The sequence below is a fragment of the Mesocricetus auratus genome, unplaced genomic scaffold (assembly GCF_017639785.1).
Source record: "Mesocricetus auratus isolate SY011 unplaced genomic scaffold, BCM_Maur_2.0 Super-Scaffold_100013, whole genome shotgun sequence".
NCBI classification, from domain to species: Eukaryota; Metazoa; Chordata; class Mammalia; order Rodentia; family Cricetidae; genus Mesocricetus; species Mesocricetus auratus.
Genome location: NW_024429196.1, coordinates 81868977 through 81891795, shown reverse-complemented (window position 1 = coordinate 81891795; position 22819 = coordinate 81868977). Strand labels below are relative to the sequence as shown.

The following is a 22819-nucleotide window of genomic DNA, read 5'->3' as shown; positions in this document are numbered from 1 at the left end:
AAGTCATCACCAGCCATTCAGATCATCTTGCCTTTTAAAATCTACTGGTTATGGTTCTTTGTTGAATGTGTTTTGTCTTGTGTTGTTGGAGGTTCCTGCCATTTTTCCACACACTCTCTTTCTGAAGAGAGCAAAGTGTCATAGGAAGTTCTAAACCATACCTGGCTAGATAGTGAGATACATTAAAAAAAATCCAGGAGGAAATGCAAAGTAGAAGATTGATAATATAGATTTTTGTATCAACTGCTAAAGCTATTGTTTTAGGCCTCCTAGGAACAATAACAGAATTAGCTTCCATGTTTAGAGAGTAAGAGCCCCTTACCCCAACCCCAACTTGGGGCAGCACCATTTGTTTAAAATAGGTAATTTAGTGTACACATAGTGTTTATAACCCCCCTCCCAATAACTTGTGCTTGAGCTCTATGGATGTTTTGTCTGTGTGTGCACCATGGGCATGCTGAGTGCTTACAGAGTCCCAATGAGGGTGACAGATCCCCTGAAACTGGAGTTCTGAACAATAGTGAGTCACCACATGGGTGCTAAGAATGGAATCCAGGCACTCTGCAAGAGGAGCCAGTGTCCTAAACCACTGAGTCATCTCTCCAGCCTCTGACACACTTAATTATGAAGAATGAGGTGGAGTGGTCATCGACACTCTCTGAGCTTCATCATGCCGTCTAAGGATGACAAGAAGAAGAAAGATGTGGGAAAGTCAGCCAAGAAGGACAAAGACCCAGTAAATAAGTCTGGTGGCAAGGCCAAAAAGAAGTGGTCCAAAGGCAAAGTTCGGCAATCTAGTCCTGTTTCACAAAGCTATAATACGACAAACTCTGTAAGGAAGTGCCCAGTTATAAGCTTGTTTCTCCAGCTGTGGTCTCTGCCAGACTGAAGATTTGAGGTTCCTTGGTCAGGGCAGCCCTTCAGGGGCTACTTAGTAAAGGACTTAATCAAGCTGGTTTTGAAGCACAGAGTCCAAGTAATTTACACCAGAAACACAAAGGGTGGAGATGCATAAACAGGTTCAGTCAGCTGTACATTAGGAAAAATAAGATTTTATTAAATAAAAAAAATGAGATGACACCGTTCTTTAAAGATGCTTGGTGTGTGCATATGCACCACTGCACAGGAGTGGAGGTCAGAGGGACTGTGCTCTTCTCTCTTCTCTGTGTGAGGGGCAGGTAGGAAATAGCTGTACTGATAAGCCAGAAGCAAGTGTCCAGTTCTGCACTGTGCCGTCGGTCCTCTGCACTGAGAAATGTGCCTGGCGTGGCTGAGGGAGTGGTGAGTTGCCGTATCTGTGTGTGAACAGTAATGGCCCTCTCAGGCTCCTCAGCTTGGTGTGTTTGGCTGTTGTAGCATCATCACACTATTGTTTTAATTTATTTGCATTTCTTTTACCTCATCAGATTGCAAGTTTTCTGGTTGACTGTAGTTTTGTATATGTGTGCCTCTGTGTGTGTGTGTGTGTGTGTTTGTGTACAGGTTTGTACATACATGTGGAGGCGAGAGGTCAATCTCAGATGTCATTCCTCTGGTGCATAAACCACACTGGACTGGGAACAGAAATAGTGTTGTGTGATTACCATAGGAAATTTGGAAGGTAATGAAGAGCATGAAATAGCCATAGCAGGTTTAGATTGTATATGCATGTATTTATGTATAGAGAATGAAATTGCAGTCATGATGTGTGTATTATTTTATAACGTTTAATTTAGACAAGCACTTTTCCATTCCACCAAACCGTATTTCTCTAAAATGAGACCAGTGGCCCATGTCCTTTACGTGGCTGTAGTATAAACTTTTTAATTATCAGTAATTTTATGCATCATTGGTTCTTTCCTTTTACTAAATCCCCAGAAATGGATTAGTTGTTACAGAATGTAAACATTTTAGAGCTTTTGGTATACTTTCCTAATTCCATACTGGGTAGATATTCCCACAAACTTGTATGAGTGACCACTTAGTTAATTTTTAAAGAGGTTTGCTTATTTTATATGTGTGCTTGTTTTTCTGAGCCTATGAATGTGCACCGTGCACATGCAGTGCCCAAGTGGGTCAGAAGAAGGTGTTGGACCCCTGGAACTGAAGTTATAGTCAGTTGTGAGTTGCCGTGTGGGCGCTGATGTCTTGGTTAGGATTAGTGTTGCTGTGATGAAACACCATGACCAAAAGCAAACTGGAGAGGAAAGGATTTGTTTCAGTCATAGTTTCACACGATACTTCACCATCAAGGGAAGTTCATGCAGGAACTCAAGCAGGGCAGGAGCTGATGCAGAAGCCATGGAGGGTGCTGCTCACTGGCTTGCTCCCCATGGCTTGCTCAGCCTGCTCTCTAATAGAACCCAGAATCGTCAGCACAGGTGTGACCCCACCCACAATGGGCTGGGCACTCCCCCATCAATCACTAATTAAGAAAATGCATTATAGCCGGGCAGTCGTGGCGCACGCCTTTAATCCCAGCACTCGGGAGGCAGAGGTAGGCGGATCTCTATGAGTTCGAGGCCGGGCTGGACCGACAGCTTCTAAAACAATACAGAGATGCCCTGTCTCGTAAAAACAACAACAACAACAAAAAAAAAACAAAAACAAACAAAAAAAAAAAAGAAAATGCATTATAGGTTTGCCTGCAGCCTGTTTGGGAGGCATCTTCTCAGTTAAAGCACCTCCCTCCCCGAGGACTACAGTTTGTGTCAAGTTGACATAAAACCACCCAGCACAACTGACCCCTTGTCACCTTGACACTCAAACACATCACTTTTCAATTAGAACCTTTCTTTTTTTCCCATCTGTCTCCAAGATAGCATGTTAATATTAATATCACAATATGAAACATAAATAACTTTAAAAGTCCCAGTCTTTATAAATTCAAACACATCTAAAATTCAGTCTCTTTAAGATGTACAGCCTCTTTAAAAATTCAAAATCTGTTTTAAAAAGTTCAGTATCTCAACTGTGTGCTCCTGTGAAAATAAAATACTTTCTTTCCAACTTTAAGAGGGAAAAACCAGGGCACAGTCACAATCTGAGTGAAGCAAAACCAAACTCCCAGCAATATAAATAACTCAGTGTCCGGTGTCTGGGATTCACTCACAGTCTTCTGGGGTTCTCCAAAGGGCTTGGGCCATTTCTCTGCCTCTGCCCTCTGTAGCACCCACAACTTGTCTTCTAGACTTTGGCAGGCCCCACCCACTCTCCACTGCTCTCCGTAGTGGTGTTCCCATGGAACTGTCATCTCCAAAGTGCTGGCATCTCGGTTGCTACTGAGGCATCACCTTCTTCAATGGCCTATACTGTCCTCTCTCACAGTGCCAAACCTCAACTACTCTCTCTGACACCTGCATGCCTTCAAAACCAGTACCAATGGGTGACTCTTACACATTACCAAGTTTGGCTATCAGCGGGCCGTACAATCTTGGCTACCTATGGAACACAGCTTCTATGTGCTGATGCTGAGGAAACACTTCCCAGAAGATTTGACTTCAGCGATGCTGGTCTTCTCTCAACCACCACTAATTTCTAAGTTTCAACTGAGCTGCATCAATTGCCGCAGTAAAGCAAAAGTTTTACTTTCGCGGTTCTGGTCGCTTGTTAATCACAGCTGGTTCTTCAGCCCCAGCTGACCACAGATTCTCAACTCAAAATAGCAAATGGGCCCTGGTAAGTCTTTGAGTGACTTTCAAACTTCCCTCTGGAGCTTGACAAGTCAGGCCTCCACTGTCTGCTTTCAATATTCTAATCTTCAGAGCTCCCACAGAACAGCTCACCACGCTTTGAACACATACTGGTTTTTCTAGCCTAAAGTTCCCAAGTCCTTCCACAGTCCTCCAAAAAAATATGATCAGGTCTGTCCCAGCAATACCTGGTGATTCTTGCCCAATTTATCCTAGGGTTCCCATTGTTATGATGAAAGACCATAACCAAAAGCAAGTTGGGAAGGGAAAGGGTTTATTTGGCAGCGTTGGGCTGACTCAGCTATGCCCTTAGCCCCCCCCCCCCCGGGGAGACTTTTGTGCCCCATGGAAAATATGAATAGGGGTCTCAATCTTTCCCGAGGTGGCTGCCACTGTGATGAGGGAAGCGCATACATCTTCTTGTGGTGATTACAGGGGAGGGGTGAGAAGGGTGCTGCTTATTCTCAGGCATTTTTGGCTAGCACTGGCTCTAGTTTTAAAAGCAAGAGAAAGCAGCTGGGTGCAATGGTGTGGGGCCCATTTGTCGGCAGCCAGTTTCAGCTGTGGACTGACCTGTCCTTTGCGGCTCCTCAGCACGCGGCGCTCCCTGTGCCACAGCACTCCTCACCTCCAGGAAGCTGGCTGAGGCTAGGTTACATCGATCCTCAGGTAACTGCCCCAGGTGGCTGCCTGGCAGAGGCCTGCTCTGCATAGCACCACAGGGCTGGCTTGGGTGCCTTTGGAAATGTCGGTTCATATGTCCCCAACTTGCCTGAACTCTGGCCCTGTCTGCAGTTCTGTTGCCTGGTTTTGGTTACTGAGCACAGAGGCACACAACTCTTCCTGCTGGAGATTTTGCAGTTTTATGTTTCTGTCCTGTATCTATTTCAAGAATGGTTTCAACATATTTTAGCATCCCTGCATCTTTATTTTTTACTTTGATGCTTCCCCTCTGTTGCTGTGTTTGGAGTAGAGTCCATCATCAAAGAGGATTTCTTGTGCTGTCTTATAACAGGAAGTCATGGGCTGAGAGTGTAAAGGAAACAAAGTTAGGCAGTTGGTTTTACACAGAACTAAACATAGCCACAAGAAAGCTTTCCTGTATGAACTCAGTGACCCTTAGCACAGATATGTAGACTGCTCCTGAGGTTTGCAGGCCTCCCAGAGATAAGGGAGACTAGGGAGTGGGGTTGATTAGGATGCCGAGTTGTCTAGGAAGACAGCACTTGAACCTTTTGAAGACAAATTGAAAAAAAAAAGCCCCATGTTTCAGACACCTAATTTGCTGTCTAGAACGTTCAGAGTCTATAGCAGCTTGTGTTGGCACCAAGTGGCTCTGCTAGAAACTCAGGAAGATAAAGAACAGAGGTTGAAGTATTTACAATGTCTGACCTCACCTAGAGGATGCTGTTTTGTTGCCGCTTAGAAGAGGAAAGCGGCTGACCAGTCAGCCATCCCCACCAGGGCCACACTGCCTCTAGAGTCACGGTCAAGGCCACATAGCAGCCGGCTAGAGTGAGCATCGGTGACCACGCCATTACCCACACCAAATCACTGTTGTCAGTTGAAATCTGCCCCTTTGCTGTTTAGACTCTGTTCATGTGGTAAAAACAAAACAAAACCTGTAAAATTTCTACGGTTTTTAAGTTTGTAATTTTACAAGGTTTGCAAGTGTAGGGCTTTACTAGCTTATGTTTGTGGTACTTAGTTAACAGAATAAAAAAGATCTTGGGCCTGTCCTTGGGTTTCTCAGCAGCAGTTCTTCAAGTGTGAGAAGCCCAGATTAAATTGTAGCCTAATTCTTCCTGGGTGGGTGAGGTGGCCCAGTGTGTAAAGCTGTTTGGTGTCCTGGGTACTGTTTCTGAAACCCACACTGGGGAAGGAGAGAGCTGATTCCTGCAAGCTGTCTTTTGATCTCCACTGTGCCCTGTGGCATCTTAATATCCCACCAATAAATAAATAGATAAAAATATTTTCCTAAGTGTTTCGATAAGCATCCTGGTTTGGGTTTGACCTCTCCCCACCCCCCTCCCAAGCTTGCCCTGCTCCTACACACAGGGCTTGATTTTTCTCATTAGCCATAGGTTTAGTGAGAACAGGCAGGGAACATTGCTGCCTTGTCATCGTAAGTGCTTTTGAGTTCCTGTGGTAAAGTCCTACAATGTGTGGCTATCTTTTCCAATTTTGTTGTTGAGTGGTAAACTCCCATTGGAAGAAAAGATGGAAGGAAGCAGAAATAACCTCAGTCCAGTTACCAGTGACAAATGCAAGAAGACAATTTCTTTTCTTTTCTTTTTTTATTTTTGTTGTTTGTTTTTTGTTTTTTCAAGACAGGGTTTCTCTGTGTGGCCCTGGCTGTCCTGGAATTAGCTTTGTATAACAGGCTAGCCTCCAACTCAGATCCACCTGCATCTGCCTCTGCCTCCTTGGTGCTGGGATAAAAGGTGTGCACCATCAAGCCTGTCGAGTTTCTAGTATGTTAATTATGTTATAGCTGTCTTGGTTGTCAATATCTGGGAAGAGGGAGCCTACATTAGATTGGTCTCTGGTTATGTCTGTAGTACATTTTCCTGCTTAATGATAGATGTGAGAGGGGCCAGCTCACTTTTGGTAGCACCACCCTTAGGCAGGTGGTTCTGGGTTGTATAAAAACACAAGCTGAGCAAACAGCACTCTCCTGTGGTTTCTGTTTGGAACTCCTGCCTTGTTTTCCCTGGATGATGGCTGTAACCTGTAAACCAACTAAACCGTTTCCTCACAAAGTTGCTTGTGGTCAGTTGTCACGTCTGCTGCGCGGCCTGTGTCCGAGAACGTGCGGAGGGTGTTGGGTATTGAAAACACAGAGACTCGTTCAATGATATAAAGAAAACTTTAAACAGGCTCCAAAAAGGTTCAAGAAAACCTCCTAAGAAAAGCTCCCACCAGAGAAGCTTCTGCTCTCTCCTCTACCCTGGCTGGTTCTGCTCTGACCCAGAGGTGGATGTGTGTGTCGGTTTTTGAAGGTGCGGTTAGTCTTTGGACAAGGTCGAGGTCAGGGCGGTTTCAGTGGGAAGGCCTTTCCCAGGAACTTATTGTATCATTTTTAGTAAACATGTTTTTACTAAACATTGTCTTACAGCTGCCTACTCCCAGGCAGAAGGGGAAGTGGGTCTCTGCTCAAGGTCTGGTGTTCCCACAATTCACCCCTTTTTATTTTCAAATGAGGCACTCCTGGCTTAGGTCAAGTAGGGTCACCCTCCCTTTCCCGTCTTTGGGGGACCTTGAACCCCTGTTTTAGGTGGGAGGGGTCTTCCCCACAGGTTGCCTGTCATGGGAGATACCCCAACCTTAAATCATCTGTAACCAAACTTCATGGCTATCGGGATTGCCATGGGCTAAGCTAAGCAATACTTGGTTACGGATCTCTTGCCTCTGGAACAAGGCACGTTTGAGTTCGGCATAAAGCCAGAATGCCTACCGCCACTGCCACCATTTCCAGGACCCCCATTGACATAGCGCCTCTCCATTACCATACCCATCACCAGATCTGGGCCATAACATTCTACCAGCCTTCGTCTGTTACAAGGGTAACCCGCATGTGATTTACATTTACAATTTGATAAAGTTTACAATCGTTTCAAGATCTGCTCAGGAAAGCATTTAGAAAGTGCACTTGCACAGATACATTGGGCACAATCATTGATGTTACACATGTAGCATTATGAAAAATATGAACAATCGTTGTCGCATTAGGACAAGTTGCATTTCTCCAGAAAAATACAATGGCCTAGTCGTGATTCTAGAAACAGGAACCATCAAGTTTGATATTTCAAGTGACCATGTCCTGTTTAAATACTGAAAAGAGGCTTTTGTCACTCATCATAGTCCATACCAATGTCCAAATGTTTTAAATGGGTCCTTTTTTCCCCTAAAGGGAAAACTGGCAAAATGAATTCTGTTGTTTCAAGGTGTGTCAAGGGCAGACAGTTAGTCTTTCCAGTTCTCTGTTGGCTTCGGGATGAAAACTCACGGGTCCAGAAGGTTGATGCAGCAGGTCTGTTGAGAAACTGGAAATCTTGAACCGACTGTTTTCTTTCTTTCTTGGGCTGTAGATTCGATGACATCAAGGGTCAAGAACACTGATTTAGGAGATCTCACTCAAACTGGCTTAGGTAGGCTCCCATGGTCTCAGGTCCAGTTTTTCTCTGCTCCATGCATCTCACTAATTGGTCTGATAGCTGTCGAAGCTTTATTCTTTTCCTACAAGAAAACACAAACATGCCCTCGACCCCAAATTAGGGTCTTCTCCACTGTCTAGTTCATGGATGTCTCCATTTGACCTGAGCAATGGTTGCTCAAGTTCCATCATGCCAGAATCTGTCTGAAACTCAGTGGCATTCACATTATAAAATTTTTAAATGAGGAGTGTATTATTTGATGAGTCATGTGGGGACTGGGGACATTATTCCCCCTTTTTTATTTTCTAAAAAAAAGTTTTTTTTGAACTGTTGAAGCTGGACCATAACAGTAGAAGGATTTGTCTACCCTCCTTGGTTAACTATCTAGGTAAATTGGGATTACTACTTAGATTATTTGTAGATGCCCATTAAGAAGGACATATCCATTAAATATTTCCCAAAAACTTCTGAAAAATCACTCAAAGATTGTAAACTATACTGTGTCCAAATAAGTTTTTAAAATTATTTGAAGTCTGTGAGCAGTCTTTCCCAATCTAACCTGTAGAGCTCTCACTAGCTGACAAGGCCTCGTTTGCATCTTAAATTTTTCTGTTAAAACATTAACAGACTGGCTGGATGTTCCTTTTGGCTATATTTAAAGCAATCTAGGTAGCTTCTTAACTATTTTTGAAGGGATTTAAGTATCCTTTTAATCATATAAGCAGTTTACACTCACGCATTCACAATCACATTTCATACATACCGGTGTGGCCACACCATACATTCAGAACATACATGCATCTTTCAGTCATCCTTTTTCCCTAGGTCATGATTAGTCTGTTGCAATGAAGCTTTCTTAATTGAAATCTATGTAAAAGAACAACTCCAGCCAATCCTTGAACTAAAAGGGTTAAAAAGTTCTGTATGTTTTTTATCATTTCTCCATTTGAGCTACAGTCATGGGGTATAGCCGTACCTACTCCTTGTAATTTTGTAGATGTAAGGTGGAGAGGCCAGGCTTTTGGCCAAAAGTTTTTAGAGATGACTCACAAAATAGAATTTAAATGTAAACAAAATTTTTTATTCCATGTACCTTCGTCCTTTTCTTTTTCTTTACTTAATACCAGTACCTCTTTACTGTTACCAAAAAAATTTTTTGAGTCAGGGTTTCTCTGTATTGTTTGAGGCTGTCAGTCCAGCCTGGCCTCGAAGAATAGTACTGGACTGTCCCAAGAGTAGTCTGACCGTGCCTGGGGGCAATGGCCCATGCACCCCAGTAGGGAGGGCCTGGATCCCCATTTCCGGTGTTAGGATTGCCCGGGCAGAGGGAGCGAGGTCCAATCCTGCACTCCCCGAGGTGGCTCTAAGGAGGTCTGAGATATGAAGGGGTTGCTCTGGGGGAGAAAATGAGTCCTGCCACTGCCCAGAGCAGGGGTCATTGCCCCGTACACATTGGTTTTGGGGCCCTGGGGCGGGGCCCTCCTCCCGTTTCCCTGATTATTATTAGCAGGAAGGAAATTTCCCTCCCGGTCAGTTTTAGAGTAGCAGTTATTGGCCCAATGATATCCCCTTCGACAACGGGGCATAAACCAGGTCTCTTGAGACCCGTAGTACTATTTTGAGGGCACTCTCTACGGAAGTGTCCCTCCCTACCGCAGCTAAAACATGTTTTTCTCCCTCCAAGAGTAGGTCTTTCTTTCCCCACTTGGGGCCGAATAGCAGCAGCTAACACTTGGCCCTGGATGAAGTTCCCATCAATGTCCCTACAGATCCGGATATAGTCATTTAGACTTTTATTGCGATAGGGGCGAAGGGCTTCCTTACAATATTTATTTGCATTTTCAAATGCCATCTGCTTTATGACTGGCATCGCAGGCCCAATGCCCCCAAATATTCTTTCTGCTACCTGACTGAGACGGTCTACGAAGTCTTGAAAAGGTTCGGAAGGTCCTTGAAGGACTTTGGACAGATGATCCCCTCCTTCCTTGGAAGGCAATGCTTTCCAAGCCCCTTGGGCCGCTGATGCCACTTGGGCGTAGACTGCGATGTCATATTGCATTTGTTGCTGAATGGTGGCGTATTGACCACTCCCGGTAAGCATCTCCACATTTCTCTGGGGCTGTCCGGCCTGTGCATTTCTTTGGGCTGTCTGGCTGCATCTTTCCTGAAACTCACCTCTCCAAATCAAATAATCTCCCCCCGACAGAGCTGCTCTGCAAAGCTGCTGCCAATCGCCAGGTGTCAAATTAAGAGACGCAAAAGATTCCATTAAGGAAAGTGTAAAGGGAGCCTGTGCGCCATAATTTAAAGTTGCCTCTTTAAGTTGTTTTATATCCTTAAAATTTAAAGGGTTATGATGCCGAATGACCTGTCCAGAATTGTTCGGATCTGGAACTTCCATTACTGGGGCCACCACCGGGCAGCATTGGACCCCTCCTCTGGGTCTTCCCTCCAGGTCTGAGAAGGACTGGGTTATCTCATAGGAGGAGTCCCTTTTTTCAGAGTATGGGGAAGGGTTTCTCTCCCTGTCCTGTCTTTCCTTAATTAGAATCTTTTTAGTTCTTTTTTAAGGGCCGCGATCTCAGCAAGTAACCGTTCCTTTTCAGACTGTGAAGAGTCTGAGTCTGAGCTACTTCCATTTTCTAGGTCTGATAGAGAAGGATATAACCGATTCTGACCGGAGTCCTTCTTTTTGGGTCGCGCCCGGAGATGTCTACCCGCTTTTTTGTTGTTACTAAGAGACTCCTCCTCATCCTCACTAACAATGGAGCCTCTAGTTTCAATCACGGTCTCTTCATCATCACTCTCTGCCCCTGAACTCAAGGAGGCTTGAGTCTCAGTCTCTTGTAACTCTGAAAAAGCCTCTTTTGTGTCCTGAACTACCTGGCGGTGACGAACCTTATCTGTCAAAAGTGCTCCCCTCACTAATCTCCATAAGGAGAATGTCGTAGGGGGCAAGGACTCAGATCCCTCTTTTCGTAAAAGTCTATGAAGATCACGGCGAACCTCCTCCCAATCTGGAATATTTAAGCTTCCCCCAGTAATGAACCATGGACTGGCTCGTTCGATCGATTTTAGAAAGCCTTCTAGGGTTTTAGACTTGACTGCAGTCCCATGTTCTTTAAGTAACTTTTTCAGTTGATACTGTAATGATTCTAGCTTCCCGGAACTATTCCCCATAGTTTCTTAACCCGGCCACTTACCTCGCTTTCACGATCTCGGTGGGACCTCCAATTGTCACGTCTGCTGTGCGGCCTGTGTCCGAGAACGTGCGGAGGGTGTCGGGTATTGAAAACACAGAGACTCGTTCAATGATATAAAGAAAACTTTAAACAGGCTCCAAAAAGTTTCAAGAAAACCTCCTAAGAAAAGCTCCCACCAGAGAAGCTTCTGCTCTCTCCTCTACCCTGGCTGGTTCTGCTCTGACCCAGAGGTGGATGTGTGTGTCGGTTTTTGAAGGTGCGGTTAGTCTTTGGACAAGGTCGAGGTCAGGGCGGTTTCAGTGGGAAGGCCTTTCCCAGGAACTTATTGTATCATTTTTAGTAAACATGTTTTTACTAAACATTGTCTTACAGCTGCTTACTCCCAGGCAGAAGGGGAAGTGGGTCTCTGCTCAAGGTCTGGTGTTCCCACAGTCAGTTTTTTTTATCACGGCATCTGAGAAGCAAACTAAGGCACATTACTATACTAATGCGTTCCTCTGCACGTTTCTCTAATGCACTCAGCTGAAAGCCAGCAGCCTCACTGACAGAGAAGTGAAGACTGCAAGGGACGTAGGTTGTCAGTGTGCTGGGGTTGCAGGGTGAGAATAGTGTTTTGAGTTGGAGGGTAGTCTTGAAGTGCTGATAGAGGGTCTCTGTTACAGCAGCCCCAAGCACAAGCGCTACTGTGGTCCAAGAAAACCAGGTGAGAGGAAAACTCATCCCCCAAACACTGGGGACCTAGCAGTTTGGTGAGCTCAGGAAAGCCCTGGATCACCTGCCAGAGCACATTTCTTTAACTCTTCACAGTCAGCTGAAGAGAGTATACATTCTGTGCCTGGTCTGAAGCTGGCCAGGCCTCCAATTCTGTAGACTCAGTCTCTGTTGAGAATTGAAGCTGTTTGGAAACAACCTGTTAATTTGAATTTCAGACTGTTTTTCTGATTAGCCTGCATCAGAGGTGAAAACAGCACTGACACAGAAAAGGCCAGTTCCTCCTCCTGGTGCTTTCCCTCAAACACTGGTGCTTTGGGGAGAGAAATATAATTTCCCTTTTTATGATTTTTTTTATGCATATATGGCTGTGTGAGGGCATTGGATCCCCTGGAACTGGAGTTACAGACAGTTGTGACCTGCCACATGGTTGCTGGGAATTGAATCTGTGTCCTTTGGAAGAGTAGCCAGTGCTCTTAACTGCTGAGCCATCTCTCCAACCCAAGTTTCTTTTATAAGCCCTTCCTGGGTAGATGGATATGCAGTTATGATGTTAAGGTAATGCAGCAAACAGAAGCCAAGTAATCAGTCTTACGCAAAGAAACCCTACTTTCTGCATGTTAACTGTATTGGTGAATGCCTGTTAGTTAGAGAGGGGGAAGAGTGTTGTGAATCCGAGGTGTAATGGAACACAAGTCTTAATGTATATTGATTGCTGGGATGTGGTGGTGACCACAGTTGAGGTGTTGACTCTTGCTTAGTGTCTATGAACTGTGCTTTGTAGCCTTCTGTTTGGCTTGTTAGGTGCTAACTTTATAACAGGAGTGTTTGACTGTCCCATTGTTACAGGAAATGGGGAAAAGTAGTGTGGGTTTTTTTTTTAAAACCAGGATACCACTCAGGCTATGGCCCTTATTAGGCCTGTATAGACTTACCTATGATATTTCTGGATTGTAAATGTTTCAGACCAAAAAGGAAAGCTATCTTGACTCTCAATTGAGTACCATATGCAGCTGCTTTTGATACTGTGTGATTTATAATTAGCTTTGTTTTAAATATTGACAATCTGAGAGCTTCAAAGGCTTCTATCAACATAAAATAAATTAACTTTTGTATATCTTTTCTTGCAACAGCTGTGGTAGGCTTGTTAGTTTCTTGCACACTTGTTTAATATATCTGTAAGTTCCTATTGTGCCCAGTGCTCTGTGTTCCCATGGTTTCCAAAACTATACTGAGAAAACCAGGTGCTTTGGAGTGGATTCAGCTAAAATATGTTTGTATTGAATAGGAAACTTGATGAGAACTGGTTTAGGGGTGTCATGGTTGCAGTGACCTTTGTGTCTTCTGTTCTGCTGCAGAAGTGTGGGCCATATTTTTAGACTTCCTTACTCTTGTCTTGGGGCGGTTTCAGTTATTCTAGGTATCATATGAAGACTACAGTGTCTAAAATGGAAAAAAACCCTTTAAAAATTGAAAAATTTCTCCAAAACCCTTTGAAGCTCAGTTCCCATGGCTAACAGGAAGAAGGATGGAAGAGTCATGCGTGTCCAAACTGCACTTTTCACCGTGTGGCTCAGGTGTGTGTCTCTGAGGCATGTTCAGGAGGTTCTCAAGGCAGACTGAACTAACAGTGATGAGCACCCTGCCTTGTCCCGTGAGTTCCCTCCTGCCTGCTTTGTAGTGGAGTTGTCAACAGCTGCAGCCCGGTAGCTAGTGGGATGTGGGTTTGTGTATTCTTGTGTTTTAAGAGTTTCTCAGTTTTGGGTATTCTGGGTTTTTTTGTTTTTCCATATGAAGTTGAGCATTGTTCTTTCCAGGTCTGTGACGAATTGTGTTGGGATTTTGATGGGGATTGCGTTGAATCTGTAAATTGCTTTTGGTAAAATATCATTTTTACTATGTTGATCCTACCTATCCAAGAGAACTGGAGGTCTTTCCATTTTCTGATATCTTCTTTAATTTTATTCTTTACAGACTTAAAGTTCTTGTCATACAGGTCTTTCACTTATTTGGTAAGAGTTACCCCAAGATATTTTATGTTATTTGTGGCTATTTTAAAAGAGGATGTTTCTCTGATTTCTTTCTCATCCTATTTATCATCTGTATATAGGAGAGCTACTGATTTTTTTGAGTTAATCTTGTATCCTGCTACATTACTGAAGGCGTTTATCAGTTGTAGGAGTTCCCTGGTAGAATTTGTGGGGTCACTTAGGTTTACTATCATTTCATCAGCAAATAGAATTTGACTTAAAATACTGTTCAATAAGGGATCATCTCGGGGAGTCACCATCCCTGACTTCAAGCTCTGTTATAGAGCTATAGTAATGAAAGCGGCTTGGTATTGGCATAAAAACAGACAGGTGGACCAATGGATTGAATAGAAGACCCTGATATCAACCCGCACACCTGTGAACAACTAATTTTAGACAAAGAAGCTACAAATATAAAATGGAAAAAAAGAAAGCATATTCAACAAATGGTGCTGGTATAGCTGGCTGTTGATATGTAGAAGATTGCAAATCGATCCGTATCTATCACCATGAACAAAACTCAAGTCCAGATGGATCAAAGTCCTCAATATAAGTCCAATCACACTGAACCTCATAGAAGAGAAATTGGGGAGTACCCTTGAACACATAGGCACAGACCACTTCCTTAAAAGACACCAGTAGCATAGACACTGAGAGCAATAATTAATAAATGGGACCTTCTGAAACTGAGAAGCTTCTATAAAACAAAGAATGTGGTCAATGCTCTTTACCAGCCCCACATCTGACGGAGGGCTGATCTCTAAAGTACACAAAGAACTCAAGAAACTTGATATCAAACTACCAAATAACTCAATTAAAAAATAGGGTACAGATCTAAACAGAGAATTCTCAACAGAACAATCTCAGATGGTGGAAGGTCATTTAAGGAAATGCTCAACATCCTTAGTCACCAGGAAAATGCAACTCAAAACAACTGAGATACCATCTTACACCTGTCAGAATGGCTGAGATCAAAAACACCATTGACAGGTTATGCTGGAGAGGATGTGGAGTAAGGGGAACACTCCTCCATTGTTGGAGTACAACAATGTGGAGTACAAACTTGTACAGTAGCTGTTGGGTATGTACCCAAAGAAGACATAAACTGTGTTCATAGCATCAATATTCATAATAGTCAGAACTTGGAAACAACATAAATGTCCCTCAACTGAAGGATAAAGAAAATGTGGTGCATTTACACAATGAAGTACTACTCAGCAGTTAAAACACAATGGAATCCTAACATTTGCAGGCAAATGGACAGAACTAGAAAAAACCATCCTAAGTGAGGTAACCCAGAACCAGAAAGACAAATATAGTATTTACTCACTCATAAGTGGATACCAGAAATAAAGTAAAGGATGCCCAGCCTACAATCCACAACCCCAGAGAAGCTAGAACCCTTTTCAGAAACAGATGGAAGCAGATGTAGAAATATACAACTAACCATTGGCCCAAGCTCCTGGAGTACAATCAGTGAGGGAGGAGTGATAATATGAACAAAGGAGTCAAGACTATAATGGGGAAATCCACAGGATCAGCTGACCTGAGCTAGTAAGAGATCACTGACTCTGGTCTGACAAATGGGGATCCTGCATAAGACCGAACTCTATTTCCTGAATGGTAAGTGACTGGTGTGACTGGGACAATATATTAAGCCATTGGCAGTGGGTCCAATCTCTAACTCTAATGGACAAACTGACTTAGTGAAGCCCATTTGATGGGGAATGTTCTTCTGGGTATATGTTTGTCTTATTGATTGATGAATAAAGCACTGTTGGCTAATAGGGAAACAAGATAGGTGGAACTATGAGTTGAGGAGGATTCTGGGAAATGTAGTAAAGAGAAGTCGTTATGTGATCCAGGCAGGGCATGCTGTAGCAGGCAAAATCAGTTTATCAGCAGGGACAAGCGAGAAATCTCTCTCTCTTCTCTGTGGAGATGCTGAGCAGACTCGATGTAGACCTCAAGGGAGTAAGAGGCCTTTTCTACAGTAAGATAAGGCTATGAGGAAATACATAGATTAGTAATCATGGGTTAGTAATTAAGTCAGAGCTAGCCTATAAGAAACCATAGCTATTGGCCAACAGCTTTATACTAATAAAGCATCTGCATGTTTCTTTGAGGCAGAGAAGGGCAGTGGGATCTAGCCAGGCCAAGAAAATCTGAAAATACACATGGTGGGGCTGCTGGATCATGTCCTAATTGTGTGTTTAATCTGTTGAGAATTTCCATATTGTTCCACAACAGCAGTATAATAAGTTCTCAGCAACAGTACACAAAGGTTCTTTGTCTATATTCTTACCAACATTTGTTAGTCTTCTGAATTTTGATAGCAGCTATGGAATGGTATTTGCTCTTGTGTTTTTTTTTCTTTTTCTTTTTTTAAATTTCCATTTCCTTTGTGATTGTTCATGGTGAGTATCTTTACATGTGCTCACTGTGGGTTGTAAACTTTTTGAAAAATGTCTGGTCAAATGCTTCCCTGTTTTTCTACTGTTGAGTTTTTGGACATTATTTGTATACTCTTTTACCAAATATGATTTACATGGGTTCATTGTGTATGTTGGCCTTTTACATAAGATTTTACTTTAAAAAGCTGATTTTAAAAAATCAAAGAAGTGCTTGCGTTCTCTGTCTCTCTCTGTTTCGTTGTCTCTCTGTCTCTCTCTCTCTCTCTCTGTGGCTATTCTAGATATTACCATCTACAGTGGATGGGGAGGTGTGGTCCTTAAGTGGTCATGACTAATTTTTAATAACCACCTTAGAATTTCTCCTGATACTCCAGATGCTGCCCTGATGACACCTAAAGAACAATGGTCAGGACTGAGTGACTTGAAATGTCCCTTCTCAATGTCTGTGAGCAATTACCATCTCCAACAGAACTTGAAAAGGTCTGAGTCCCTTGAATTTCACTTGAGGAGGACTTGTAGACTTTGCAGAGTTTGAAGGTTTCCATTGACATGTCTCTCAGCAGTGACTCCAGTGGAGGACTCGGAAGGTCTCATGTTAAACTGTAGAACAATGGTAGATAGGAGGGAGAAGGAGTGTCCTGTATTTTAAACTAACCTCTAGCTGTTGGTTCTAATCCCCAGTCCAGCGCTGTCCTGCATGAGCTTGTGGGACCTTGTCCCTGTTTTGTGGCAGCCTTGGTGCTTGGGTGTCACTGGGAATGGAAAGTTAAACCCCCTGAGATTAGAGATTCACTGATGCAGCATGGTCCTTTACAGGCTCCTGCCCTTCTGATGTTGTATGTGTATTTGTTTTTTTAATTTTAGTTTTAAGTTATGTCTGTGTGTGGTGTCTGTGTGGGAAGGTGCATGTGCATGGCGGTGCCTGTAGAGGCCCGAAATGAGCATCATAGCTCCTGGAACCAAGCTTGCAGATGGTTGTGCTGCCTGACCTGGGTCCTGGGAGTTAAACTCAGGTCCTCTGCTAGAGCAGCACATGCCGAGTCATCTGTGCAGCCCCCGAATGCTTGTTTTAGTTAATTTACTTTTACTTTTTGCTAACTACCACATAAAACATAACAATTGCATGTGTTTTGTTTGTCCTGCCACCCTCCTAATCAGAAATGGCTCGGACACTTCACTATTGTTTACTGCGTTCTTCCACTCCGTGATCCATGCTTGGTGAACCCTGTGTTCCTGGTGAGGCGTATTCCCCAGGAGTTTCTGAACACATCCTTTCTCCTAAAGAGCAGGAGGAAGGTGCTGTCTCCACGGTGTTCTTTCCGTCACCTGCCACACTTGACTCTGAGCTGTGCTGTCACACTATGAGCCTCATGGTAAATGGAGAGTCTTCGTACCCTGGAGATCTGAGTCCGTGAGATGGAGGCAACTCAGAGAAAGGAAATCTGACTCTGAGCACTGCTCAGACACAGGTCCTGTAGCTGGTCTCCTTAATGACACGATCTCCCTCCTTCAGCCCTGCTTCTGAAAGACCCCACTGGTCCTTTGGAAAAGAAGGAACATGAGCAAGATTGTGGGGCCCCATCGTTGATTTTTTTTTTCTGGGTGTCTCTGTTCATAGAACTTTCTAATTTTCCCTTGTGCATGGAAGTTTCTGAAGGCTGTCTTACTCTCCTGGATTGTGTACAATGTGGGGACAGACTGCTTCTGTGTTTCTGTCTGTCTCTGTCTGTGTGTGTGTGTGTGTGTGTGTGTGTGTGTGTGTGTGTGTGTGTGTGTGTGCGTGTGCAGAGGATGAAGTTGGTTGGTTTTGATTCTTAGGGACTTGGTAAATGTGCTAAGACAGGAATTACTGAGGAACTGAAAACTTCTTGTAGCATCCATTGCAGTGTTTTCTGCAGCCACGTTGAGGTGTCCAGGGCAATGGCTCGTTAAACCCTGAGCTTTAGGGGACGTGTTAGGAGCTTCCACCTTCTCACCATCCAGACGAAGAACACCAAGCAGTGTGACATAGACACTGGGCACTCAAGGGCTCATGTTGACAGATTTAAGTTGTACTCCAGGGTTGTGGAGCAATTGAGTCAGTCATGGAGAAAGTGGAGATGAGTGTAAAGCTGTTTACAAGGCTTTCCCCCCCCCCCCATGTGTGAACTGCAGAGATATTTATGTGATGGGACATGTCCCACCTGATTAGGGAACTGAATAGCTTTCCCTTCTTTGTTGGAGACAGGGTAGCAGCCAGAGAGCTAAGCTAAGGAACCAGGAGGAGGGTATGGATTGGATCTTCTTTGGAGCCAGACTGAGAAAGGATTCTTTTTTTTTATTTCAGAGAATGATAAAAGAAGTGTTAAGTACTGATACTCTTCACCTGGTTCTGATAATTTCAACATTTCAGAAATGAGCTCTAGCAAAAAGAAGGAATAATTTCTGAACAGCTCAATGACACTTGTTCTGTTCATCAACGCTTTGCGTCTTGGTTAGCATTGACAGTCTGTCGACAGTGGTAGTATAGTGAATGTATGCCTAGGAGTTAAAAGGGGGGGGCAGGAAAATAGACTGAGAAGATTACTTTGACCTTTGCCAGTGTGGTGAGCACCATTAAAACACTGTCCCAAGAGTGCCCTTCCTCACCTCTGAGGGTAACAGGTTTTGTGATGTCTATATGACCATTGCAGTTCAGTTTTACTGGGCTCTAGGTTTGTACAGTTACTATCATGTTTTGTGTGTTCTTGTGAGGCATTCCCCTTTGCTGGACATTTTGCTTGGGAGTTCACTTCTGTGTCTGCAGTGGGAGTCCCTTCGCCTTCAGGGCTGCGTAGTGTCCCTCATGTTATCTGCTCGTTGTTTTTGATTGGCCTGTGGTTGTCTTCATTGTGTTTATTATAAGTAATACTGTTATGGATATTCTGCTAGAACACCTGTAGTACTTTATAAGCTTATAAGGTTTTTTTTGGGAAAGTTTGCAATTTGTGGATTTTTGTATCATTTAATTTACTAAGAAAGGTATGACAAAAATTTCTGCTAAGGTTGGGTTTACTTCTCTTTAGATCTAGGTTGGTGTTGTATTTTCTCCTTTGCGGTTTGTTTTATATTGTTATTGGGTGCATGTAGATTTAGAATTTTAACTTATTCCTGATGGGTTAAACCTTGAGTCCTTTGTGAGTGTTTTTTGTATTGGTGTGTGTGTGTGTGTGTGTGTTTCTGTGTGGGGTGTGTGAATGTGTAGTGTGATGTGGTGTGTGTGTGTGTGTGAATGTGTAGTGTGATGTGGTGTGTGTATGTGTGAATGTGTAGTGTGATGTGGTGTGTATATGTGTGAATGTGTAGTGTGATGTGGTGTGTATGCCTATGTGTGTGTGAATGTGTAGTGTGATGTTGTTTCTGTGTGTGTGTATTTAGAGGGTGCATGCATGTGACTATATGGTACACTGGTACATGTACAGTCATGCAGAGACCAGAGCAAGGTGACATGTGCCCTTTCTCTCCTTTTGGTTAGATTGGGTGGTCAATGAGATCTTGGTCTGTTTGCCTATTTCTGCTGCCCAAAGCTGGAGTTAAAATACTTAGCCTGTTTTTGTGTATGTGGGTTCTGAGGTCCTAGCTGAGATTCTCGTGCTCCAAGAGCAAACATTCTTACTCACTAACCTGTCTCTTCATCCCATTCTTTGGTTTTATTTTTTAAATCCTTTCTTTATCCCCATATCTGTGTGATTTAAGTATATCTTTTGTAATAATGTATATGTTTTTATTAGAACTGATAATCTTTTTTCATCTAAAATTTTACTATATCAACTGATTTTATTTGCATATACTATTAACTACTTGTTGAGGGAAGTTTCTGTCCTGCCTGGTCCTAGTTGCCATTTAGTTCCAAATAAACACACAGAGGTTTATATTAATTATAAACTGTTTGGCTAATGGCTCAGGCTTCTTATTTGGCTAACTCTTAATTATTAACCCATTTCTATTAATCTATGTATTTCCACATGGTCTTGTCTTACTGGTGATGCTCAAGCCATTTTCTTCCTTGGCAGCTAGATGCCATCTCTCTTATGACTCACCCTCTGTGTCCTCTCCCCGAATTCTCCTAGTTGGGTAGCCCCACATATACTTCTTGTCTGGCTGCATCCTGCCTGTTGATTGGCCGAAACACTTTTATCCATCAATCAATAAGAGAAACATATATTCACAGCATACAGAAGGACATCCCCCATCACTACTAATCCATTTGAGTTTAGGTCTGCCATCTTATTATTTTTTGTTTGGTGTTGGGCTTTGAGCTCATGCTAAGCAGGCAGTCTGCAGTTGAGCAACCCTGCCCCGAAGCTCTTTTGTTTATTCAGGCTGCCTGCTGTACTTCCTTTCTCCTTCTCATCTTACTTTTTGGGGGGCTGATTATTTTTTTTTAATTATAAACGTTCTGCTTTGATTATTTGGAAATTATAATGCCAGTTTATGATGTATTCATGGATATCCCAGAAATTGTAATTTTGAATTACCAAATTCCTAGGTCATCCTTTATATCCCTTCTTCTGGTACAATGTAGAAGCCTTGGAATTCCTGTCTTCCAGGTCTATAAACTAGTGTGCATACATGTTTTAATACCTGCATATATTTAAAGCCTACATACTTAGGATGGTTTTTTTTGGTGAGTATTTTATTTCCCTTGTTACATGACTTTCACTTGGAGCTGTTCTCCATCTTCCCAGGGGCACCCTTAACCCCAGGGGATGGCTGATGGCATACTTTTTGTTTCAGTGTGAGAGAGGCTTTAACTGCCCTTTGTGTTTCAGGAGGGTGGAAGCTGCTGTAGAGTTCTAGTTGGCCCCCATCCTTTGCATTGAGTGTGAATTTTCTTCTTACCCTGTCCATTATTGTGTGCTCTCCCACTGCTGGGATTTTTTCCCTGTTGAGTTCTGCATAGCTTCCCTCCAGGTTCCCTAATTCTGTTTTTGCCTTGGTTTGACCATCCATGAAATTCTTAATTTTGCTTATGTTGTTTTTTTAGATCTGTCCTCCCTCCCTCCCTCCCTCCCTCCCTCCCTCCCTCCCTCCCTCCCTCCCTCCTTTTCTCCCTTCCTCCCTTCCCTCCTTCCTCCCTCCCTTCTTCTCCCCTCCCTCTGTTTGTCTTTCCTTACTTTTAGTATGGTTTGTAATGTTACAGTGGATCTCTGTAGTTCTGTAGTTGTTTTTTGGTCACTGCACTCCATTTGGGTACTTTGGTTCTTGTCTATTGTTTGGTTTTTATGTATTTATTAGTTTCTTGTGTGTTTTGATTGGTTTCACCTGCTTCTTCATTATGCATATTGAAATTACTTATAGAAATACTGAAAAACCTAGGGTGATATTATTTTCCTGTGTGAGGCTTTGCTGCAACTTCCAGGCACACACAGCACTCGAAATATGGGACCACTGTTATAGTTGGTATTTTTTTTTTTACTCGTATTCTTTTGCTCTTTGGGGAAGGGACACCCACCCACCTCCCAAATAAATCACACAGAGTCTTACTCTTTCTTATGAATGCCTGACCTTAGCTTTGGCTTGTTTCTTGCCAGATTTTCTTAAATTATACCATCTACCTTTTGCCTCTGCGTTTTTACCTTTCTCTATTTCTGTATATCTTTGCTTCTTATTCAGTGTCTGGCTGTGTGGCTGGCCCCTTCTTTTCTTGTTTCTTCATCTCTCTCCTCCCAGATTTCTCCTATTTATTCTCTCTGACTACCAGTCCTGCCTATCCTTTCTCCTGCCTCGCTATTAGCCATTTAGCTCTTTATTAGACCAGTCAGGTGTTTTAGACAGGCAGAGTAACACACCTCCACTGAGTTAAACAAATTCAACATAAAAGACTGCAACAAATGTTTGCATCATTAAACAAATATTCCACAGCATAAACAAATGTAACACATCTTTAACTAATATTCTGCAACACTGTGGCTTTTGCCTTCACAGTCAGACTGTCATCCATAGTCAGGGAGCTTCACTTCTTCAGTTTTTTGAAAATAAAAGTATTTCTGTTCCTTGTTTCTGTAAAAATTTCTGATTTATCTTTCCAAATATTTAAACTGATCTACTCCCAGTGCCATATGAAATTTATACAAAAGTGATTATTTTGTCTTTTCTTGTCTTATCTAAGGTGTGATGGCTGTTCTTGGTTGTCAACTTAACTACATTTTGAATTAACTAGGACCCAGGTATAAAATATTTTAAGGTGTGTCACTTTTGTTTGTGTTGCATTTGTTTAACTGTTAGGGTGTATCACTCTGCCTGTCTAAACGCCTGATGGCCTAATAAAGAACTGAACGGCCATTAGCAAGGCAGAAGAAAAGATAGGCAGGGTTGGCAGGCAGAGAGAATATATAGAAGGAAAAATCTGGAAGCAAGAAAACAGTAGCCAGAGAAGGAGGAAGACTCCAGGGTCCAGCCACCCAGGACATGAAAGAAGGGACGTTTGCTCTCTCTGCCTGCTTGCTTTACTCTCCCTGGCAAGTCCATTCCTTCACTGGCATTAGAGCACACTTTTTCGGGATTCTGGTGTATACTGAAGACCAGCTGAGGCATCCAGCCTTGTGGACTGAACAACTATTGAATTCTTGAACTTTCCAATGGTAGACAGCCATTGTTGGTCTAGCTGGACCA

General features: G+C 43.0%; 1 protein-coding gene and 1 pseudogene across 5 annotated transcripts in view; both read left to right on the top strand.

Moving 5' to 3' along the window:
* Positions 1 to 22819, top strand: part of Fancc (FA complementation group C) — a 133193-nt gene that overhangs the window by 13768 nt on the left and 96606 nt on the right. Inside the window, exon 1 of one of the 5 annotated variants that reach the window (XM_021232005.2) lies at positions 4184 to 4340. The exons of the other annotated variants lie outside the window; for them this stretch is intronic. The gene's annotated coding sequence lies outside the window, so the exon portion shown is untranslated. Of the gene's footprint in view, positions 1 to 4183; positions 4341 to 22819 lie in introns of those variants that run through there. 5 annotated transcript variants of the gene reach the window in all.
* Positions 671 to 1135, top strand: LOC101822948 (annotated as a pseudogene).